We start from the raw sequence: 22,133 nt of genomic DNA on the forward strand, positions 1-22,133 counted from the left end.
GCGCTCGCAGCCCAGAAAGCCAACCGTATCCTGGGCTGCATCAAAAGGAGCGTGACCAGCAGGTCAAAGGAGGTGATCCTGCCCCTCTACTCTGCTCTTGTGAGACCTCACCTGGAGTATTGCGTGCAGTTCTGGTGTCCTCAACATAAAAAGGACATGGAACTGCTGGAACAAGTCCAGAGGAGGCCACGAGGATGATCAGGGGACTGGAGCACCTCCTGTATGAAGACAGGCTGAGAAAGTTGGGGCTGTTCAGCCTGGAGAAGAGAAGGCTGCGTGGAGACCTCATAGCAGCCTTCCAGTACCTGAAGGGGGCCTATAGGGATGCTGGGGAGGGACTCTTCATCAGGGACTGTAGTGACAGGACAAGGGGTAACGGGTTAAAACTTAAAGAGGGGAAGTTTAGATTGAATATAAGGAGGAAATTCTTTCCTGTTAGGGTGGTGAGGCACTGGAATGGGTTGCCCAGGGAGGTTGTGAGTGCTCCATCCCTGGCGGTGTTCAAGGCCAGGTTGGATGAGGCCTTGTGTGGGATGGTTTAGTGTGAGGTGTCCCTGTCCATGGCAGGGGGGTTGGAACTAGATGATCTTGAGGTCCTTTCCAACCCTAACTATTCTATGATTCTATGGTACTTGTAGTATATAACTACAAAATGTATTTGCAACTCTCTGAAAGGATTTAGGTAAAGTATCACATATGTAAGTATTTCAAATTAAAGTCAGTTTCAACTGTTTATCCTAATGTAGCACTGCAATTAGGAATGATCTTCACTTACTGCATTCTGACCAAACATGTCCTGGGTTTAGCTTAAACTAAGATGTGAGTCTAGGTCAATACTCCTTTGGAACAAACATGCTAAATAATACAGAGCAGATGAACAGCAAGGGGATCATTGTGGTAACATAGAAGTGAGAGAATATGGTGAAGATTTTAGATTGCTTCATTTTGCAAATCATTACATATTTTTACATTTTCATATCTTAAAATGATAAGGACAAATTTATAGACATGCATATAGTAGCTGAACCATGTTGAGTAATTTTTGTTGGAATTTTTTGGAACAGACATGGACAATAATAACATCAATGATGTGAGGTTAGCTCTTACGCTGAGCATATGGGGAAGTATGTGTAATAATCTTATCCTGGGAAGCTCCAAAACATAAGTAATTTTTGTTGGGATTCTTTGGAATAGTCATGGACCATAATAATGTCAATGATGTAAGATTAGTTCTAACACTGAGCATATAAGGAAGTCCGTGCAATAATCTTGTCCTGTGAAACTCCAAGAGGTTAAGTAATTTTTGTTGGAATTCTTTGAAATAGACATGGACCATAATGATGTCAATGACATGAGATTAGCTCTAACACTGAGCATATAAGGAACTCTGTGTAATAACCTTATCCTCTGAAACCCCCAAACATTAAAAAAAAAAAAAAAAAAAAAGAACTTCTCTGCCTTGACAGTAGTGTAATAAATAGTCTCTGTTTCCAACCCTTACCATTCTCACTGTTGATGTCAAGCTGTACAGCCTGGCAAATCACATCCTACCTCTGTGACAACTGTGGAACTGTTCTGTCTCCTGTCCCTTGCACTGTGTGTTGCTCATATTCTGTGCTTCCAGTCTGGAAGCCCTAGGTGACACAGCGTAAGGTATTTTCTTGATGCCTAGGTACAGATAGTGAAGTTCTTTTATATTCTTGTATTTCTCTCCTGAGTCTGATGTTATCACTTACAATATGCCTGATAATATTTTCAGTAGCCCTGGCATGCTGTTTACAGAAGTCAAATTTTGCAAAAAAAAACCCACTTTCTGAACCTTTACATTTTTTTTATGTTTGCTAACTAAATAAGGAGGGCTGTTATGGAGTATGTGTCCCATGTGACAATGAGAAAATTAACTTCACTCTGTTCTTAGAAATGCAGAACTTCAATGGGGAGGATAACATCAAAAGTCACCTTGAACTGTATGATTCTGAAAGGGAGATTAAAAAAAGAACTCACAAAAGAAGAGAAAATTAAAAAAAAAAAAAAAAAGGAAGAAAATAAATCCTTCCATCTAGCTTTAACATATTCAAGGAAAACAATAAAGCACATTCTTAACCAAATGCTGATAAAGATTTACTTTGCAGTATTCCATGTAAGTATACACATATTCACACCATGTTAAAAATAGAAAAGTAAAAAATGCAGCTACCAAATGAAGGTTATTTATGTTCAAACTGTACTGGTGAAATTAGTAAAGGGTAATTCATGCATGTGAAAATATGATTTCTAACACTGCCAAGGTCGATAAGACCTTAGGGAGTAAATGCTAAACATACAAATCAAAGATGCCTAGGGGCGGTTTTGAAGATGAGTGGGAAGGCTTTAGTAGTTTTGAAAAGCCTGTTAATAATCCAAATAAATAAGCAATGATACAAGATCACATAACTTGTTTATGAAAGGAACCAACCACGAGTAGAGGCTTTTCTCTCCTTGGACTGGACTGCCCAAGCCCAAAATGATTGATGCACTTCTCGCCTACATTTCTTTTCTGTCCCATAATTCTTGACACACTTAAACCAGAGAAATCAGTGGCACTTACCAGGCTGTTTAAAGAGAGTGAAGATGGTTCATAAGGTTTTCTCTTGGCTGCCTGAGCCTACCTTGCCATTTGCTCTATGAGAAGGTCCCAGCCCACATTTATGGCAGGAAAATAAACACAGAATTAAGTATCTGATTCTTTCTCCAACGTGAAAAATGAAAGAAGACACCACCAGTCTAAATGAATCTGAGCTACTGAATTAGTTTATTTAGTAATATTGTAAAGTCACTAAAGTACTTTTATAGGAATGTTTCACCTTTCCCGAGATGACTGAAAAGAAATTAATGTTATATGAAAATGCATGTTGGGTACCTTTTTTTTCCTTCCATTTTCCAATGGTATATGAACAAAAGCAAATGGCTTTACCCTCCTCCCTCAAAAAAAAAAAAAAAGAAAAAAGAAAATTGACAATTTTTCATTTTAAGCTCAGACCCTGAACTAAGACTTCTGATTAGCTGGCTCCAAATACTCCTTTGGTTGTCACTGTTGTAATATTTAAACATCTCTAAAGTTTCAAGTTGTCTTTTCAAAATGTTGGGTAAGTTGGAACATAAACATTTCCCACACAGCTTAGATATCTGGGATATACATCTAGTCAAAGATGTCTGAAACCAAAGTGATTTTCAAAGCAAATTTTTTGAAGCAACTCTGAGTCATTAAAAACAGCACACTTTGATGGGCAAGGGTAGTAGTCACCAAAAAGTAAGTGCCATAGCCTCCTACTTCTTTTCCCTACATAGCTGTGCATAAGATAATGCATTGAAGTTAATGAAGAGGAGGTTTTCAAAGTGCTCTCGCAGGTGCTGGGTAAGCTGTATAGAAAATACAGACGGTAAATACAGTAAGACCCCATTACAGTTATTAGTTAATGGTTGTCCTGGCAAATATCTCGTTGAAGAACTTATGGAAACCCCATGGTCACAGCTGTCCAGTACTTCCTGGGTGTCTTGACCCTTTGACCTGTATACTGTTAATTCTTCACATAAAATGTCTGCTTCCCTCCTTTCCTCACTGAAGAGAAGGAAAAGAAGCTAAAACTTGGTTCCCCTTCCTTGAGATGAGTTGGTAGAGATCAAACAATACTTGAATGAGGTTTCCAGTGAAATTTTGCCAGAGGACAAAGGGCTTTATGGTACTGTACTTGTTGGCTGAGTTTGGGAATCAGTTGAAGCCAGACTACAGAGACAACAGCAGCTGTTTCTAAAAACTTTTTTTTTTCTTCCTGAATCTCAGCACAGCATCCAAGTAATTTGTTACAGACTTGAACTGGAGAAGCCAAGTATACAGCGTTGTGGAAGTGATAGCCAAAAAAACCAGCATTTCAGGTCAGGAGACCTGTAGCTGATAAGCTGAAACCACTGGTTGCATTCCATTTTCTGTCTTGCTCACAGCACTCTTGAATCCTTTTCACCCCTTGAAACCAACCTTATGTAGTATAAGACCTTGCATGATCCTCTGCCTTATCATTGATTTTAGTCCAGTTATTTCTAATGAAATTAAATTCACTGTCCAGTTATATTTAACTTAAATCATAGAATCATAGAATAGTTAGGGTTTGAAATGACCTTAAGATCATCTAGTTCCAACCACCCTGCCATGGGCAGGGACACTTCACACTAAACCATGTCATCCAAGGCTCTGTCCAGCCTGGTCTTGAACACCGCCAGGGATGGAGCATTCACAGCTTCCCCGGGCAAGCCATTCCAGTGCCTCAGCACCCTGACAGGAAAGAATTTCCTCTTTATATCCAATCTAAACTTCCCATGTTTAAGTTCGAACCCGCTACCCCTTGTTCTGTCACCAGAGTCCCTGACGAAGAGTCCCTCCCCAGCATTCTTATAGGCCCCCTTCAGGTATTGGAAGGCTGCTATGAGGTCTCCACATAGCCTTCTCTTCTCCAAGCTGAACAGCCCCAACTTCCTCAGCCTATCTTCATACGGGAGGTGCTCCAGCCCTCAGTCATCCCTGTAGCCCTCCCCTGGACTTGTTCCAACAGTTCCATGTCCTTTTTATGTTGAGGACACCAGAACTGTACACAGTACTCCAAATGAGGTGTCACGACAGCAGAGCAGAGGGGCAGGATCACCTCCTTCGACCTGTTGGTCACGCTAAATACACAGGTATTGTTTCACATGCACTTCTTTGGCTTTTTATAATGCATTCAAATATGTTCACAATGTTTTAGAACTACCACCAGATTTTACTACTATCAAAATCAGTTTCCAGTTTTTCTGTTTGTTAGACTGCAGTGAGGACTTCTGCCAGTGGATACATCTAGTTTATTGAAATATTTTCCAGTTTGGATAGACTTTCCCATGAGCCATGCAAGGAGCACATTGTTCTCCACATATAGGTTATAGGCCTATATGGGGCATCTTCTCTGGAGACGTTTCTAATCCTGCATTTATTCCTTAGCCTGGTTTTACTACTCCAACCTTCCAAATGGCTGGTAAAATCCACATCGCTATCTTTGATGCGTCAACAGTGAAGTGTTAAATTAGATGGTCCTAAATGCATATTTGATTGCCCAAACAAACAGGCAGGTAGATGGGTGTTTTCAAAGAATATTTATTGTTATGGTAGCTAATATGAAGTGTTTCAGAGTTACTTTAGGACAAATTCAGGACTAAACCAAGGAGAAAGAACTAAAAAAAATGTAATAGCCTGTACCTTCTTTTCTTATTTAATATCAAAGTATATAAAATATTTTATATAAATAGGTAGGAGTAATAAACCCGAAGGGGTATGACCAATTGAAACAAACATTGTTTTAGGTGTGCGCTTGCAGCCCAGAAAGCCAACCGTATCCTGGGCTGCATCAAAAGGAGCGTGACCAACAGGTCGAAGGAGGTGATCCTGCCCCTCTACTCTGCTCTTGTGAGACCTCACCTGGAGTATTGCGTGCAGTTCTGGTGTCCTCAACATAAAAAGGACATGGAACTGCTGGAACAAGTCCAGAGGAGGGCCACGAGGATGATCAGGGGACTGGAGCACCTCCTGTATGAAGACAGGCTGAGAAAGTTGGGGCTGTTCAGCCTGGAGAAGAGAAGGCTGCGTGGGGACCGAATGGCAGCCTTCCAGTACCTGAAGGGGGCCTATAGGGATGCTGGGGAGGGTCTCTTCGTCAGGGGCTGTAGTGACAGGACAAGGGGTAATGGGTTAAAACTTAAACAGGGGAAGTTTAAATTGGATATAAGGAGGAAATTCTTTCCTGTTAGGGTGGTGAGACACTGGAATCGGTTGCCCAGGGAGGTTGTGAGTGCTCCATCCCTGGCGGTGTTCAAGGCCAGGTTGGATGAAGCCTTGTGTGGGATGGTTTAGTGTGAGGTGTCCCTGCCCATGGCAGGGGGGTTGGAACTAGATGATCTTGAGGTCCTTTCCAACCCTAACTATTCTATGATTCTATGATTCTATGAACCAGATAAATTTAGATGATGTTTCAACCCACCCACAGTAACTTATATTAGCTTAGGATCTGCCCTTAAATATTAAAACAGCAGTCTTGACACTTCCTTCTTTTTTTTTTTTTTTTTTTCCTAAGTCTAAACTTTAAAGGCACTTTGCAGTTCAGAGGTACAGGGTAAGAGAAGCTATACGGCATGTTGCTTCTGGGTGACTCTACAATATTGTTTGGGTTTTCTAAAAGGTGGAGTGAAGAATAACTACCTAACTATATGCACAAAGGCAATTTTAGCTAAGTAAAATACACTTATACTAACCAGAATTACTTTTGGACATGATTAGTAATGAATGTCCCTTGTCCTATGAAAATGTGCCAGGAAATTTTAATTGACTGCAAGTATCCACGGTTGCAATCTAACACATCAGCTGAAACATAGATTTATTGGGCCCATACTTAACTACAATGTAACCTGCATTCTGTTGTACAAGATGGAATGATTTTGTTTTACATGACAGTTATTGGGCCTAATTCTACTAACAGTTATGCCAGTGAAAAATTTGGAACAAGTCCATGAAAGTCAATGGCTCTATAAAGTTGGAGTAAAGTTACACTCAGACCCAACATGCAACCTCAGCATCTAGTAATAATTGGTATTACAAATCTAGTAATAGATTTGTAACAGTAATCTAGTAATCTAGCAATAATAATTGGTATTACAAATTAGGCCAGTTTCTGCTTTTCCAAGTGATAACAAATAGAATCATGCACCAGATATCACATAATTCTAAAAGATGCCTATATTAAGCCTTGGTCCTTCCACAGAGACATGGGCCATATATCTTGTCTGACATGACACACAATTTGCTGAGACCACTGCATGCATGCACATTCCCTAGCACTTTGAGAGGACCCCAACATGAAAATGCAGAAATAAAATGAGGAATTTAAAAAGGGAATTTTGTTATAACAGCTTTTACCTACAAATCACTTATGAACTACAGATTCTTTTCATGAATATCAGAAGTTTTGAGCCATTGTCTTTTATATGGCTTGAGCTTACTTTTTCTTGTGAGTTCAGTGTTTGACGCAGCTTTAGATCAGGCAGGACTTTGTCTTCTGTTTCCTGACAGGATTATCATCCTATACAGAAGCTTTTCTCCTAATACGGACATCTGCTTTTTCACTGTTTCTTTAAATTCAGAAGCTCCAGACCTTCCTGGGGACAGTAGTACAGATCCAACTTCACAAAGTGGGTCTGCTTCTGGAGTGTTTTCAAAGTGTATGCCCTAACTTGCAGTCTTTACTTCTCTGCAGTAGAACATCCTTGTAGGGTTTACTGAAATGAAGAATCACAGATTACATCTCAAGAAAAAAAAGAAAAAAAAAGGCAGGCAATTAGCATGTGCTGCAGTACAAAATGACAAACATGATCCACTGCCCACAGCCAGTATTCATGATCTTTAAATACCAAATAGTAAACACTCAATAATAGGTACTTCAGTGCTCTACACTTTAGAAGCTTTCTTTTTATATCAGCCATTAACATTATGTATTTCTGTAATTTATGTATTGTAATATTCAAGTTAGAAGCCCAAATATATGAAAGAACTATAAAAGTACTAGTAAGTAAATTTTAAATTCAGCGTCTGGTCAGTGTATGTTATTCATAATCTGTCTTGTGTAAATTGATCCAAGCATTAAGTCACTGCACAACCCACTGTACTTAAGTGCAGAGATGGGCCAGAGACAGTGGAAATAGGGAGTAAAAAGGAAATGAGATGCTGTATCAAGATAGAAGCACAGCGATTTGTTGTCTTGCTTCAGAAATGAGCTAAAATTATCAATACTTTCTTGGGAAATTCACACTCTGAAGTAAACAAACACAACCCAGTGACTCCTGTCCTCTCCCTTCTGTTGTTGGTGCTGCATTACCAAATACTGCTCACTCTTGAGTTTTTATTTTGTTAACAGTTGCTAACCAATATTTGCAATGATGCATTTACGAAGATCACATATATATGAAAAACAGTGTTCCCTTCTCAATCCCACGAACAACTGGCTGACTTGAAAAAGTATGTTTCTATCTATTACAGCACATGTACAGGTTGATAGCTTTCAAATGATCCCATTTATGTTAGAACTGGTAAAGTGATATTCTATTATTGCATAGAAAACAAAATGTATTGAGACATTTCACATTGTTTTTCATTTTCCTTCTGTTTCAATATTCTTTTAGCTTTGATTTATGCCACCTAACAACTAAAAGTTATCCAAAATAATTGTTGCACATTACATCCATTACATTAACGACGATCTGTGTTTGGAAAATGAGATGTTTTATGAATAAAATACATTGATAAAATATAGCTGTCTCAACAGCAATTTTGTCAGTTAAAAATACAGTGATATAGCTTGAATTTCTACACTTCAGTGCATCTCATGAGGAGTGAAATGATTATTTGATAGTTGCATGCATTATTCTCCAAATCTTCATTTATATGCCTATTTCAAGTATTTGATTATTGCCTGGCTAATAATAGGTGCTTCTTCAGTCAAAGAACAGACTAGAGAATATTGTGTAAATTGTAGCATATAATTGTTCACTGACTGCCATTGAAAATGTTTAGTTACTACTGTTTGACAATCTTCCTCTGATGTCTGCAGCCACTGTTTCATGTAACAGCAATTAAAGCTGTGGGAATCAGGAAAAAAGTCATCTAGAGTGTAATCCTATCCTATTACTTTTTAAGTGCACAGAATACTCCAGAGGACCGGCAAGCCCACCTGGGGCCAGTGAAAAGAAATCACACCAGTCACTGATATACTGGAGGCAGGAGATGTGTCCTGAAAATGATGTGCACCTCCCAGTTTCATAGCGCTGCCTAGCACAGCTCTTTCACTGTCTTTCCTTCTGCACCTTCACCTTGGCCAGCACAGCAACCACAGAGACACCTTTTGGCTGCATCATACATTGAACATGCACAGAACTGCATCTGAATTCAATCTGGAAGAAGCCAAGGAGGCTGGTAGCCAAAAAACTATTTCTGAGGCTGTGTTATGGAGGAGAATCCTGAAAGCATGGCAGTTTGGCAAAACTGAGCACTGAGGGGCCTCTCAGCAAACTACAAATGGATTAGCATTTTGCAGACACAAATAGACTGAAAAAAAAAAAATTGATTGCTGCCCAGAAAACAGCAAGGTATGAAAGAACTGAAGCAAGAAGTTACTCTTGGAGTCTGATGATTCTATCTTTCAGCATGCTGAGAGATAATCTTCAAGTGAAAGGTAAATGGATAACCCTACTTTTGAATTGAGAAATAAGTAGCTCATCCCCTAGCCTCCAAAGATTTTAATGATGTGATTGGAGATGGATGTATGTAAAATAAAAAGGAAGCATTTCAGCTACTCTTCTTCCTCTCTAGTGTGAACAAACACCTCACAGCTAGACTGGAAATACCACTAGCTGGTCTCAGTGAGAAAGACTATACAGGGTATTGTGGGACAGAAGAAAATGTGTGTCTTTACTTTTATGACTGCCAACTCACAGGCTTGCCGCTCTCAAACCTTCCTGCCCCATTTCTTCCTACCCCCAATCAGAACACTCACAAATTACTGTGGGCAATTTTGCAATAAGCCAATTGTGTTATCCAACCCTTTAACACTTAGCCTTTTTATCGAGCAACAATATAACAGGGAAAGTGCCAACAGATCCAAATGGGCTCTGGAATGATTTATTCATCCTAGGCTTCTAAGCCCCCTTTCCTCAGTATTAATACTAAGATTAATGTGTCCCATCAGTGTGCTGCCAACAGGAACTTTAATAAAAGCAAGAACAACTAGTTGCCTCAGCTTGCTTTCTACTTAAGGTTAGGACATCATAAAAACAGTAGCCTACAAAGGCTTTCCCTTTAATTTACTTATTACTTTACAAAATGAGAGTAATTTCATTTAATTTAACAAAACCACACAGATTACAGGAACATAAGTGCATCACTACCTAAAGTCATTCACTGGCCAGTTTTTTTAAAGGATAAATGTAATATATTTGCATACCTTTAAATGGTGCATATGCATCTTAAAATTTTTTTCAAACAGTGTAGACGGATGTATTTGAACATAACCACAACATGACATACACTATACTTAGGGAGGATGCCAGATTAGTAACGAGTTAAACCCATAGAGTAAATGACAGACACATTATATCTGCAACTAACTAAAAAATTCATTAGATGTGAAGGAATATTTATTTACATAACTATTGTCACAACTGGGTCTCTTTCAAGTCTATTTATCCACATCTATTGCTGTGGACAATGCAAGTGTACCACGTTGATGGTCTCCGCAGTATGGATGCTTAGCGTTTTTTTCACATATGCCATTAAAACCCTCAACTGCCAGTGAATCCCTGCCAGCTGGGTTAGATTTTGCCCAGGATGACCTTGTGCTTAAGAGCTCCTGCTCTTCAGTAGCCCTTCAACAACACTTTATTTTTACTCTACATCCTTAAGCCTCTAATTTCAAAAATCAAACCCATCAAAGTGTATCCAGAAAAGCTTGAAGAATGCACCTAATGAATGCTATTTGAAAATAAAGAGAAAACCCAACCAAAAACTCTGTGCCCAGAGTTTCTGAGACAGTTTAGTGACATTTTAACAAAATGCAGTGTGACAAAATCACCTAAATTAACTGTGAAGGATACTGCAGACTGTGTATTGCATATTTGAATGCATAAAGTGTATCCATTTGGCATGTAACTGCAAAGCTGCCTAAGCTATTTAAAAGTAAGCTTTTCAATTCATTCTTGATCACATTGCTATAAATTGTACGCATTTGAATTTCAGATTTTTTAAGTTCTTTTTTTTTTGGTCACCAGTCTTCTTATTTTATGAAAAAAGTATGCATGCATCTTCGCATACTTCTCTTTTCTTTCTTCCCATCCTCAGTACCAATTGTTCACCTAGACCAGGCACAGAAACTGCAGAATTGCTGGGTGGTGGTGATGGGTGAGTGGAGCAGAAACTCCATTTCCCCCTAAAAGGCAGAGGTCGCTCAACTGAAAGAACAGAAAGGCCTTTTATTCCTATAAAGAAAAGAAGAGGAAAAAGCTCTTCACAGTGAAGATGAAAAATATTGTATTTGAATCCTGGGAAGAACTTGTTCTTCCTACACTGGAGAATAGTCTATTCACAGCACAATTCAAATAGCCTTTAGCTTTTCAAATATCTGCAATTGGCAAAAAGGGTAATACACATCTGTTTGCATTTAGTTTTATTTTTGAATTTTTTCTATGATCACAGTATGTATGTCAGACTAAGACATTTCGTGTTATTCCATTGAAAAGAGGAAGTGAAAATTTCTTAATCATCTCAGGCACTTAGATTTAAAACTTCACCTATTGGCTGTTATTGCAGCCATAATACAGTGTAGGCTTTGATTTGTTGCCTTAGATTTTTAACAATTACTTGTATACTCCTACAAAAGTAGGACTTTCAACTGGCAAGAAAAAAGCCCTGGGAACATAACTTATATCTAAAGGTCTAAATGGATATATAAAACTGACAAATATTGACCAAATTCAGAATAATACAGTATTCAGTGAACCCCACTTGTTCATTTTCTGAAATGTCTCATTTGAAAATTCTCAAATGTTTTCTAAAAATACATGAAATTTAATCCTTGAATTGTTAATGATTTGTAATTACAAATGGCAAATGCTTACAAAGAAAGAATTTTGTACAATGTTGTTGGTGATATAAATTAATCTGTATTTCTAGTTTTTACTAGGTATATATGTAACTAGATACATGTGTAAATCAGTCATCAATATACAAACTGAGAACTGTAAAAGGTAAAATTGATTAGAACAGAGAAGTTTCAAATAGAGGTAATTATATAATTTCTTTAATCAAAGAACACAAGAAATAACACATGACATGTCTAATCTAACCACAAAGGTGCATGCTTGGTTAGGAATACTTTATGTTTAAAACCAGAGTTCTCAGTTTATGATGTGCTCAGTGAATACCAGCAAAATGGAAATTCAGAACATTTCAGTCGAAACAAAAATTTCCTACATACAAGTTGTTGAGGTTTCCATTTTAAGCTTTACATTTTGTAAAGATTACCATTATTGAGCTTTTTACTAATTGTACTAAAAAAGAGTGGCAGATGTACACTATTGCTAGTACTAACCTGAAACTAATAATACATTTTTAATTAAAAAGTATGATTTTCTCTGTTGGAAAGAGAGGTAGACTCATTGAGCCCCAGTAGAATGATTTATCCCAGTTTCCAGTGAGTTTGGAATGAAATCAGATATATTGCTTAAGGAATCAACCTACTTCTAAATTTCATTTTACCAGCTGAAACTACAGCCAACGATTTCTTGTAAAATACTATGCTCATCTGTATTTGAAACAGAGGTAGACCCAAAGTCTGGTCTTTTTTAACAGAAAGATAATGGCCTGCCTCTACCTTCCTGCATTAAGCTGTTTCTGTTAGAAGTTGTTCAGTTCTGTTGGAATGAAAAAAATACCATCCACATGTCCTATTGTATTTCCGTATCATGTTCATTTCTCCATTTTACTATGACTGTTGTTTTTTACCCATTTGCATTTCCTATCTCATGCTGTCTTTGAATAACAACTGAAGACAACTTGTCCCAGTTGAATACCCGAGATCTTGATAAAGTCTAAATATGGAACCAAAGGTTTATAATGGGATGAAAAAAGTTACCACTGTAAAAACCCTGAAGCATGCAACAGTCCAGGCAGAGATGCATTATAGTGTGAGCCTACTTGATCTTGAGTTAAGAGCAGAATATTGTTGGCACCAACAGGATTATTTCATTTTTGGAGAGCAGACCATGCAGGGTACAGGGAAGCCCTACAATTATGTTTTTCTGGACTAGTTAAACCATCTCTAATTAATTATGATGGTTTCAGCTGAAACTTTCCAGATGAACAGTTCAAGCTGGACTCGAAACTGAACAATCATTGTGTTACTGAAATGCTCTGGTATATTCCAAGTCCTAACTTTTTGATTCAATGAAAATACCAAAAAATGAGCAGCATATGTTATCTCAATCCAGGAGATTTATAAAACTCAGATATCTTGTGACTGTGTTGCTGCTTTAGCAGGATAAAAATTCCTTTTCACCCCCTTAACTTCCGCAAAATTCCCCCCTAGCTATGTCTTAAAAATGTCAAACATACTTTACTGTTTCCAAATAAACACATCATTTTTGGCAGAATTAGTAGACAAGAAAGGTAGGAGCACTGTTGTTACAGGAGTTCATATAAAAAGCAAATTTTAATGTTTCTAAATTTAAGACTTTCCTAAAGTTTTAAAATACATCCTCCCTTACTCCATGTGTATTACTGTCAAAAGCATTTATGAAGTGTCCCTTTGGAAAAGTAAATCTGATTAATTAGCATCAGTCTCCACTGTAGAATTCACCAACCATATAAACAGCCATAGACTTCTCTTAACAAGTATTCTATTATTGTTTTCAGCATTGTTAAAATCTAAAACGATTTAATTGTTTAACCATTGTGTTCTGGCATTGTTTGCAAAGTTTGTCAAGTGAAAAGAATTCTTCTTAGTGTTCTGGAATGATCCTGAAACCCTTTATCTTCAGAATTGCTCTAACACAGTATACAAAAGCAGGATTGCTTTTAAGTAGCAATTCTGCATATAAAAGGGAAAGAAAGCAGAAAAACTGTAAACAACTGAGAACATAAAAATGACAGAAAAGAGTTTTCATTGCATTACTCTATTCCAATGGAAAGCTTTTGTGATATCAGTCAGATAAAAAATGCTTCCTTAATAGTTTGTGAGCAAGAATACAGTGATTTTATCTGCAATTCTCCAGCAAAAAACTATCACTACATGGTAATGGCATTTGGATATTAACTTTTTCATAGTGGTTTATTTTTTGTGCAAGAGGTTAAGGACCTGGAGGCCACTCTCCACAGAAATCCCCACATCTCACCAAAATGACTGTTTTGAAGGCACTACTGCCCCATATCCTTGCTGATCTCGGCTCACAGCTTTATTTAAGCAGGGGTGCAGGTCTGATCCAGCAGCAAGGTCAGGAAAGGGATTCCTATCACCAGCTCCTCCTGATGCCAGCTAACTGTGGGTCAGTGAGGAGTAGCTTGTGCTGCCTGCACGGTACCACCTCAATGCTGGAATTGCAAAGACTTCAGGTTTTAGCTGTGCAATATAACAACACCTTTCTTTGCTATTAAATTCATACAATTTCAGAAATCTCCTGGCACTCTGCAAAAATTCAGCTAACAGTCCCATTAAAAATTAAAAGAGCAAAAATATGTGCATATGTTTACTTCCATATTGATGCCACAGAAATGCTTCAGCTGTGAACTGTAAATGTAAATATAAATGAGGGGAAAAAAAAAAAAGGAAAAAAAGCAAACCCTCCCAATGTTTACTTGCTTTTAACACAAAAAGCAGGATTTCAACATTCACCAGAGCAACCATAAATAATATGGCCGTCTTTAATTTGGCCTCCAATATCTGACCAACCTTGATTTATCCACAGACAAAACCAAGCGTCTCTAATTTGCTAACCAATCACTGCAATTCTTTTCTTACCAACCAATAATTCTGCCATCTCTAATTTACCAATAAATAATTCTGCACTCTCAAATTTACTAACAGATAATGTGACCAATTTGCTGACCAATGATTGTGTCAACCGGTAATAGTGCCCCTAGCAAACAGTAATTTGCCAAGCAATATTTGGACCTTCCCTACCACCCCCCCCAGCAATAAAAAACTTTAGCGGTCCTTGATTCAGTATCTACTCTGTTGCTCTGAAACTGCTTAATGTGGATAGTGAGGTTTTTACAAAGTATTTGCTTTCTGTGGGAGTATATCGACTGCTTAGAAATTGCACAGGTCTCTTGAATGCCCATGAACGAGAACATTTTCCCCTTTTAGCAATATTAGCATTTCAGGCAGGCCTATTTTTAATGTTAGCTGTATTCCTTGGCCTATTGCTAACTCCTCTGTTAGTACTGTTGTCACCACGCTGGGATTTGGCAACAATTCTACAGTGCTTGGACAGTGTGCATTGGTAAAGCAGTGACACTGCTAGCCAGCTCTGTCAGCCGGCTAACCTTACCACCCAAGTTGATCCTGTCTGAGCAGAGATTTGAGCAGAAGGAGTTCATATATAAAGGCACATGATTGATTTGTTTTTTCTAATTTCTGTGTCCCTTGGCTTGAGTGAAAAACAGGTCTTGAATTATTGGTTTCTTTAAACAATAATAATAGCATTTTGAAGTCATGTAGTAACTTCTGCAGTCAATTTTACCTCCAAGAAATGTTACCAATTTTGTGTGATTTTATTAGTTCGTATTAAAGCCATTAGCTAGCACACCATTAGCTCAGTGAGCAACCTCTCTAAAGCCTATGTTACAGGGAAAGTCTACAGAGAATAAGGACATAGCAGGAGTGACCATCAGTGCTGAAATCAGTAAAGAATTACCAAGCTCCAAGCCACTGGCTCAGAGAGCTACAGAAAATATCCATAGGCTGTTGGAGAAATCACTGCAAAATTATACAACAGAGTATTTACAAAGAAAGAAGCTGTGAGCTCGGGCACAGCTCTATGTGCAAGACAGTAACTTCACCAGCTCACCATATATTGTTCCGTGTAACAAACCTCCTAAAACAGTTTACTGATTAATTGATTGCATATTTCAGTAAATTATTCAAAGATATATTAATTCCAAAACAGAATAAAATTTTGAATTTTACTAGGGAAAAATCAAAACAAAACAAGACACTTGCGTTTTAAACTCATATGAAAATATGAACTGATTTTCTTAAAATTTCATCCTGGAAGTACTACACAGGAAGCACATTCTAAAACTGCATTGCAGGTTCTTTCTTTATCTTTTTCTTTCCCACCTTGTGGGATAAGCACAGCTTAAGCAGTACTGGTGCTTCTCACTTTTCTCTTCCTGAAGTCTCCTGGGATTCTTGAAAGAAGAGGCAGAAATGCCATTCTCAGTGTCTGTTCCTTTAGAGTAGGTTCTGAATAGTGAAAGGCAAGTGAGCCAAGAAGGAAGAGCAGTTGGCCAGGGAGGCAGGAATTCCCAGAAGCCCAGAAGTTTGGTATATTTAATGTTCTGTTGGTGCTGGAGGAACAAGTGTAATACAACTGAAGCTGTGCTAAAGCTTATTTCCTGAACTTAGTTATATGACAAAAATAAAATATAAAAATTCACTGACTTTTAGGATAAATAACAATTGTGATGCTAGTTCCAGTACTATTTCTGTTAAAGATTTCATATATCCATAATATTGTTTTTTTCCACAAAAAACATTTGATTCGCAAGCCTGGGCCTGTTCAGTTTTCAGCAGCAAACATTTCATTGGCCAATACTGGGAAGATTAACTTGAATACAAAAAGCAGTACTGTTTATCTGGCAAGCATGAAAAGTAGTTGTGGTGAAATAAAGGTGCAAAGAATGTGGTGCATGCACCAGTTCCCCACACAAAGTGGTAGAGGGTGGGAAAATGTCCTAAGTAGCAGGTGGAGATTGCTGAGGCCTAAAATGTGAATGAAAAGTAACGGCAGAGGACAAGATACAATGACTGTGAAAGCAGAAATTACAGAATTAGCAGAGGAACAAGATGGTCAATCAATAGTGCAAGTGACGGAAAACAAGAATATGTCTACACCTTCTAAGAGTAAACATAAGTTTTTAGATGTATGTAGCTGCCTGTGTTTCTTTCTTCAAAGTAGGCATGAAAGAAGAAAAATCTACCAGTTCAGGAGTCCTGAAGTTTATATTACAGTAAAGATATGAGCACATCCACAGTGTTACAGAGGTAGTACAAAGAAAAGTGTCAAAGGAAAAAACACATTAAAAGCACATAAGCATATGCACATAGTATTAGTATAATATTTTATGAGGATTGATGCAGGTGGGAAGATGGTTTTTGCCCTGTCTGGTTAAATTTTCTACATTAGAGTACTATTGATTTTTGTAAGTATATAGGATACTGTATATACCCCATTCTGCTGTCCTTACACAGGTTAATTCTTTTATCCATTTCAAACGCGGTCAATCAATAACAGTGATCAGGTAGGTTGTGAAATTGCCTGGAAAACACATCCACAAAGTAAACCAAATACATTGGCCTGTCTATGTGACTTAAAGCTTAGCACAGCATTGAAAATCACTAATGGAACACTGTGCAGTTTGTTCATGCTACGAGCAGTCAAGAATCATGCATAATGTAATAGTGCATCTGCTAACAGCAGCTCACACAAGCAAATTTAATCTTGTTTTACACTAGACACAAGGAATTAATCTTTAAAGCTGCTCCCGTGATTCTCTTTGGCCCTTAAAATATCGAGGGTCTTTTCACCTCCTCATTTACAATACTGTAAAGGGATGCATTTCAGTTATCATCGTGTATTTACACTTCATCTACATTAGCTGCAAAATGGATGAAACTCCATAATTTATTAGTCTTAAAAAGCACACTGCTGGCCCAGACCAGAAGCTGTTTTTTGTGTTGTTGCATCTGAAACTGGTACTAAGTCTCGGGCTAGACTGTGAAAGTTGGATTCCCTAAATAATTAATATTTAAAAAGAAAGAAATTACTCTTTCTCTCCCCCCTCTCCCCCTTGAATTTAGTTTGGCTGTATTAATTACACAAGACTGTCTCACAGCTATTTCTGGTGTACAAGTTACCTTTAATGTTGTTATTATTGTCCTAATTACTTGTATTACCACAGTGGTACTATGCAAATGCAACTTATCCCCCAAGTATATAAAAAGATATAGACAGATTGGAGAGTACAAATGTTAAAACAAACAAACAAACAACCACCAACCAACCAAAAAAAAAAAAAAAACCAACCAAAATGAAAACCCAAAGCAATGTCAGTGAGAAAGACAAGAAATAACATATTCGTGTACAGTAAACTTGACTTTGGCAAGACTTCAAGATTTCAAGTTGGGAGCTTGAATTTTTGGACTTTTAGCCTAAGAGAAATTTTAGCAGGGCTGTGAAAGATAGCAGTGAAATACCTTTGCAAATGTTCATAGGAAGCTTCTTGTAAGCATAAGGAAGACTTGACAACAAAACAAAAATGCTGAAAGGAAAAAGTAACAAGTGGAAAGCGGAGGCTGGTCACTCATCACTCATCAAGATTGGTAAGGCATATGATATATACCAGTATTATACTTCAGATAAGGGAGAAGTAAACCTGTGAGGTTTCTGACTAGGGATAGTTGTTGAGCTTGCATTTGTGGATTATTATCTCAGAGATAACATACAGAAAGAATAGCAAAATGTGAGCAAAGGACGCATGTGAAAATGAATAGCTAGTGCAACCTCCCTGCTCACTGCAGGAGGGTGAGACTAGATCACCTTTGAAGGTCCCTTCCAACTCAAACTATTCTGATTCTAGACAAATTCATTGGAATCAAATGATGAAGGCTGAAATTGATTTAGAGGAGAACATCATCAGAAAGCAGTTCACAAATTTAGAGCAGAGACAGAGAAGGAAAACAATGAATAAAAGTGCTAGAAAAGAGGGCAAGAATATTTTTAGATAGAAAAAGTTACATTGTGTTTGTATGATGCAGGGTTAAACCAGTATAGAGACACATGAGAAAGATACACTTGTCAATATTCTAAACATGAAAAGGTCACCAGATGGAGAGGAAATTAGAGGAAATGGACTGAAATGGAGAAACAAAACAACCATCATGAACTGCAAGAGAGGAGGAAGAAAATTCTTTGTGAAGGAAAGAAAAAGCAAGCAGGTTAGGCAAAGAGGTGGTTTCAATTTTTCTTTGGAAAAATTAGTAGCAATAACATAAAGGTGACCTGAACTGTTGGCATAGGCTCCAGATAAAATGCAGAACAAAAAAACACATTACTAAAGCCATGTGCTTTCATTTCTGGTAAAATTTGATATTGATCTGCAGGTAAGCATGCTAGCAGGCAGCAAACATGACAGAATCTGCTTGTTTAGACAGGTCTAGAACGAATCAAAACACTCTGCTTTTCTGCCACATTAGTCCTGTAGGAATAGTGGAGTTAGGTCAATGCCAACCTTCCACAATTTCCAATTTCAATTTTAAATTCAAGCCAGCCTCCCAAACCCAGTTAGGACCCTCAGGTTTTATTTTGCATCCTAAGAAATACAAATATTCCCCAGATCTTCTGGAAAACTATAAATTTAAGTCCTTTGAAGCGTCTTCAAGACCACTTCAGAGGCTGGTGAAGTTGCAGTTGGAGCATTCACCAAGGACTGCTCATAAAACACCTCTGCTTAAGCTTTAACTTTAAGCAAGCCTCATGAGATCCAAACCTATCTCCCACTCCAATTTATAGTAAATGTTTAAGGCACAAACAAGAAAAAACAGAGAGTCTGATAAGGGCAATCTTTATACAGATACAAACTACTAATCAGAGAAAGAATTCCCTAAGTCCATTCAGATTATTTTTTGTTAACATGTTTAAAAATACATTTATAAACAGTTTCTGAATACCTGGACATGGCTCTGACCTTAAAAATACATAATCCCAAGATAGTCAAGTAGTCAGAGAGTAGTGGAAAAAGAATAACAATAATAAAATTATACAATTTATACATGTCAACTTGATTCACAATAACCACAGCAGATCTTTAAAAGGGACTTATATGTCAACAAAGTGTTATGAATGAAAGAATAGAATAAACATCCATTACACTACAGAGTACGTGAAAAACTGCATGGAAAATAGAAATCAGATTTGATTTAAGATTATGAAACCATAAATTCACTTGTACTTCTTACATGCTTCACTTGTCTCATACAGTACTTATTGTTATTTCTAAAGGGAAAAAACCCTAACATCCTGCGTAATCATTACAATTTACTGGTTCCTTGTGTTTCAAAAAAAATACATTGTTAACTCCATTATCTTTTATAATTAATTTTAAGCTCCTTTCTGTTTGTTTTAAATGCATCTTAGTAAACAATTATAGTGATAAACCCTCTTTTTATATGTACATATGCACACATAAATGATAAATAATACACATAAAAAAAATGTTTTTTTCTCTCAGATATTTAAGGCAATTTTAATACAAGATATTCAGCATAAACAAACACTTGAAAACAACATTTAGCAGAATTTCTTGTAAAATTAGACTTGATGCTGTGCATGAGGCCTGTGCTGTAAAGCTTCTTGCCATAAAAGGAAAGTTTAAGTAAACAATACACTGTTTTTATTACAAAAAAAAAAGAAAAAAAGGAAAAAAAAGAAGAAAAAAAAAAAAAAAGAAAGAAAAATGCCAAGCCCAGTCAAAATGCATTATTAGGGTGTCCAGGAAATTATAGCTTGTGTCCATTAGTCCTTTCAGGGTTAATATTGATGCAGATATTATTTCTATCCACGGTACCATTTATTTGAAATATTATGACTGGGAGTAGCTGCAGCAGTGAATCAAATCAATTGATAGAGCAGTTAGCCCCGCAGTCAAGGCTGCCTTTACACCATGCAGCGAGCATGAAATATTATGGAGATTGTTCTTTAAAGTGATCACTTTATCATCATTTGTCTGCAGCCCAGGCTATTCCTTCCTGCCTCGCTTCCCTGTTGGGTTAGAGCTGTCATAACTCAATCAGCCGTATAATGCTGTTCATAGCACCTCCGTAGCAGGTATTGAACCTGTCAAGGGCCACTGAGGGAATTATACTTATCCATTTTGACAGCTAGCAACACCACTCTGATATTTATGTCAGTTTATATATGTATGATATGTATTTCTTAAATGTAATTAGAAGCCTGTTTGTGTGTGATATATCTGAATTGCCCAGAGCTGCCCATGATTAAGACATTGATTTCTAACCTTGTGCATTACTGGAGAAGGGAATATGACAAGCTCCATCACTCAGGGGTCGCAGCTAACCTCTTCTGTCTATATACATCATATGAAATTGTCACTATTGTTTATCTGTCCAGCATAGTTGACTACAAAGCAACTGTTTTTTTTAGCTTGCTAAATTAACTGAAAGACTGTAAAACAAACCATCATCCCTGTCCCTCCACAGCACTTGTGCTCTGCAGCCATGTTACCTGGACTAAGGTGACAAAAGCAGACCACACTCAGAAAGCTGAGTGAACATCACCATCATGTTTGCTTTATCTCGTGTTCTCACAGGTAGCTAGAGCATATGATTTGAATTTCCAGGTGAAATTTTTGTAGATATCTCATGTGCCAAGCAATAGAAAATATACTCTATTTCCTTTAGAAAGAGAATAAAGACAAATAACAAGAAAAAAAAAAAAGAACAACAAAAAAGGCTGCCAAACTAAACCAGCTCTTTATGCTTATTCATCTATTTTTTTATGGTTACAGAATGAGATTATTACACAAAATAGTTACAATATGTACGCTCAGCCTCCTGACTTTTTTCCCTTTTGATATCCTACTGGTTTGATATATTTTCCAGACTATTCTTCCTCTTATTGCAGGATTAACACTGAAGCAAATCTTTTTTGTTGGTTTTTGGTTTTGTTAGGGATTTTTCTGGGGGGCTTTTATTGATTTTGTTGTGCTCAGTTTGTTGCATTTTTTTTTAAATTCCTAAAAATTAGGTTAGGATTTCTAAATTATAATTTAGGCAACTCAGATGCTCTGGCTCACATGGCCTAATCTATTGATCTTAATCTCTGAAAATTGACACCTTTAGTTTTACCTCCATTCCCTCAAAAAAAAAAAAAAAAAAAAAAAAAGAAAGAATAATCTCCTCCTGAAGATATCTGGGGTCAAAAGTTTCAATTCGGGTAGATTTCAAAAAAGATCTGCAGTAGATTAGATTTTGAAAAATTCTCTCTATAGTTCTGGCTTGACAATACAAGATTCTAAGGAAATTTCAAAGCATCATTTTAGAGGATTAGAACTTTCCATATCTTTAGACTCAACAACATAGGTGGACAGTTTAAGCTGTCACTCATCATCAATACAAGATTCTTTGCAGCTTGCAGAGATCAGAGATCAGGGTAAATTGTAGGATCCTATTTCTGTTTGCGTTTTTTTTTTTTAATAATAGATGAATCCAAGAAAAACAAGAAGCCTGCAAACAATGTTT

The sequence above is a fragment of the Lathamus discolor genome, chromosome Z (assembly GCF_037157495.1).
Source record: "Lathamus discolor isolate bLatDis1 chromosome Z, bLatDis1.hap1, whole genome shotgun sequence".
Taxonomy (NCBI): domain Eukaryota; kingdom Metazoa; phylum Chordata; class Aves; order Psittaciformes; family Psittacidae; genus Lathamus; species Lathamus discolor.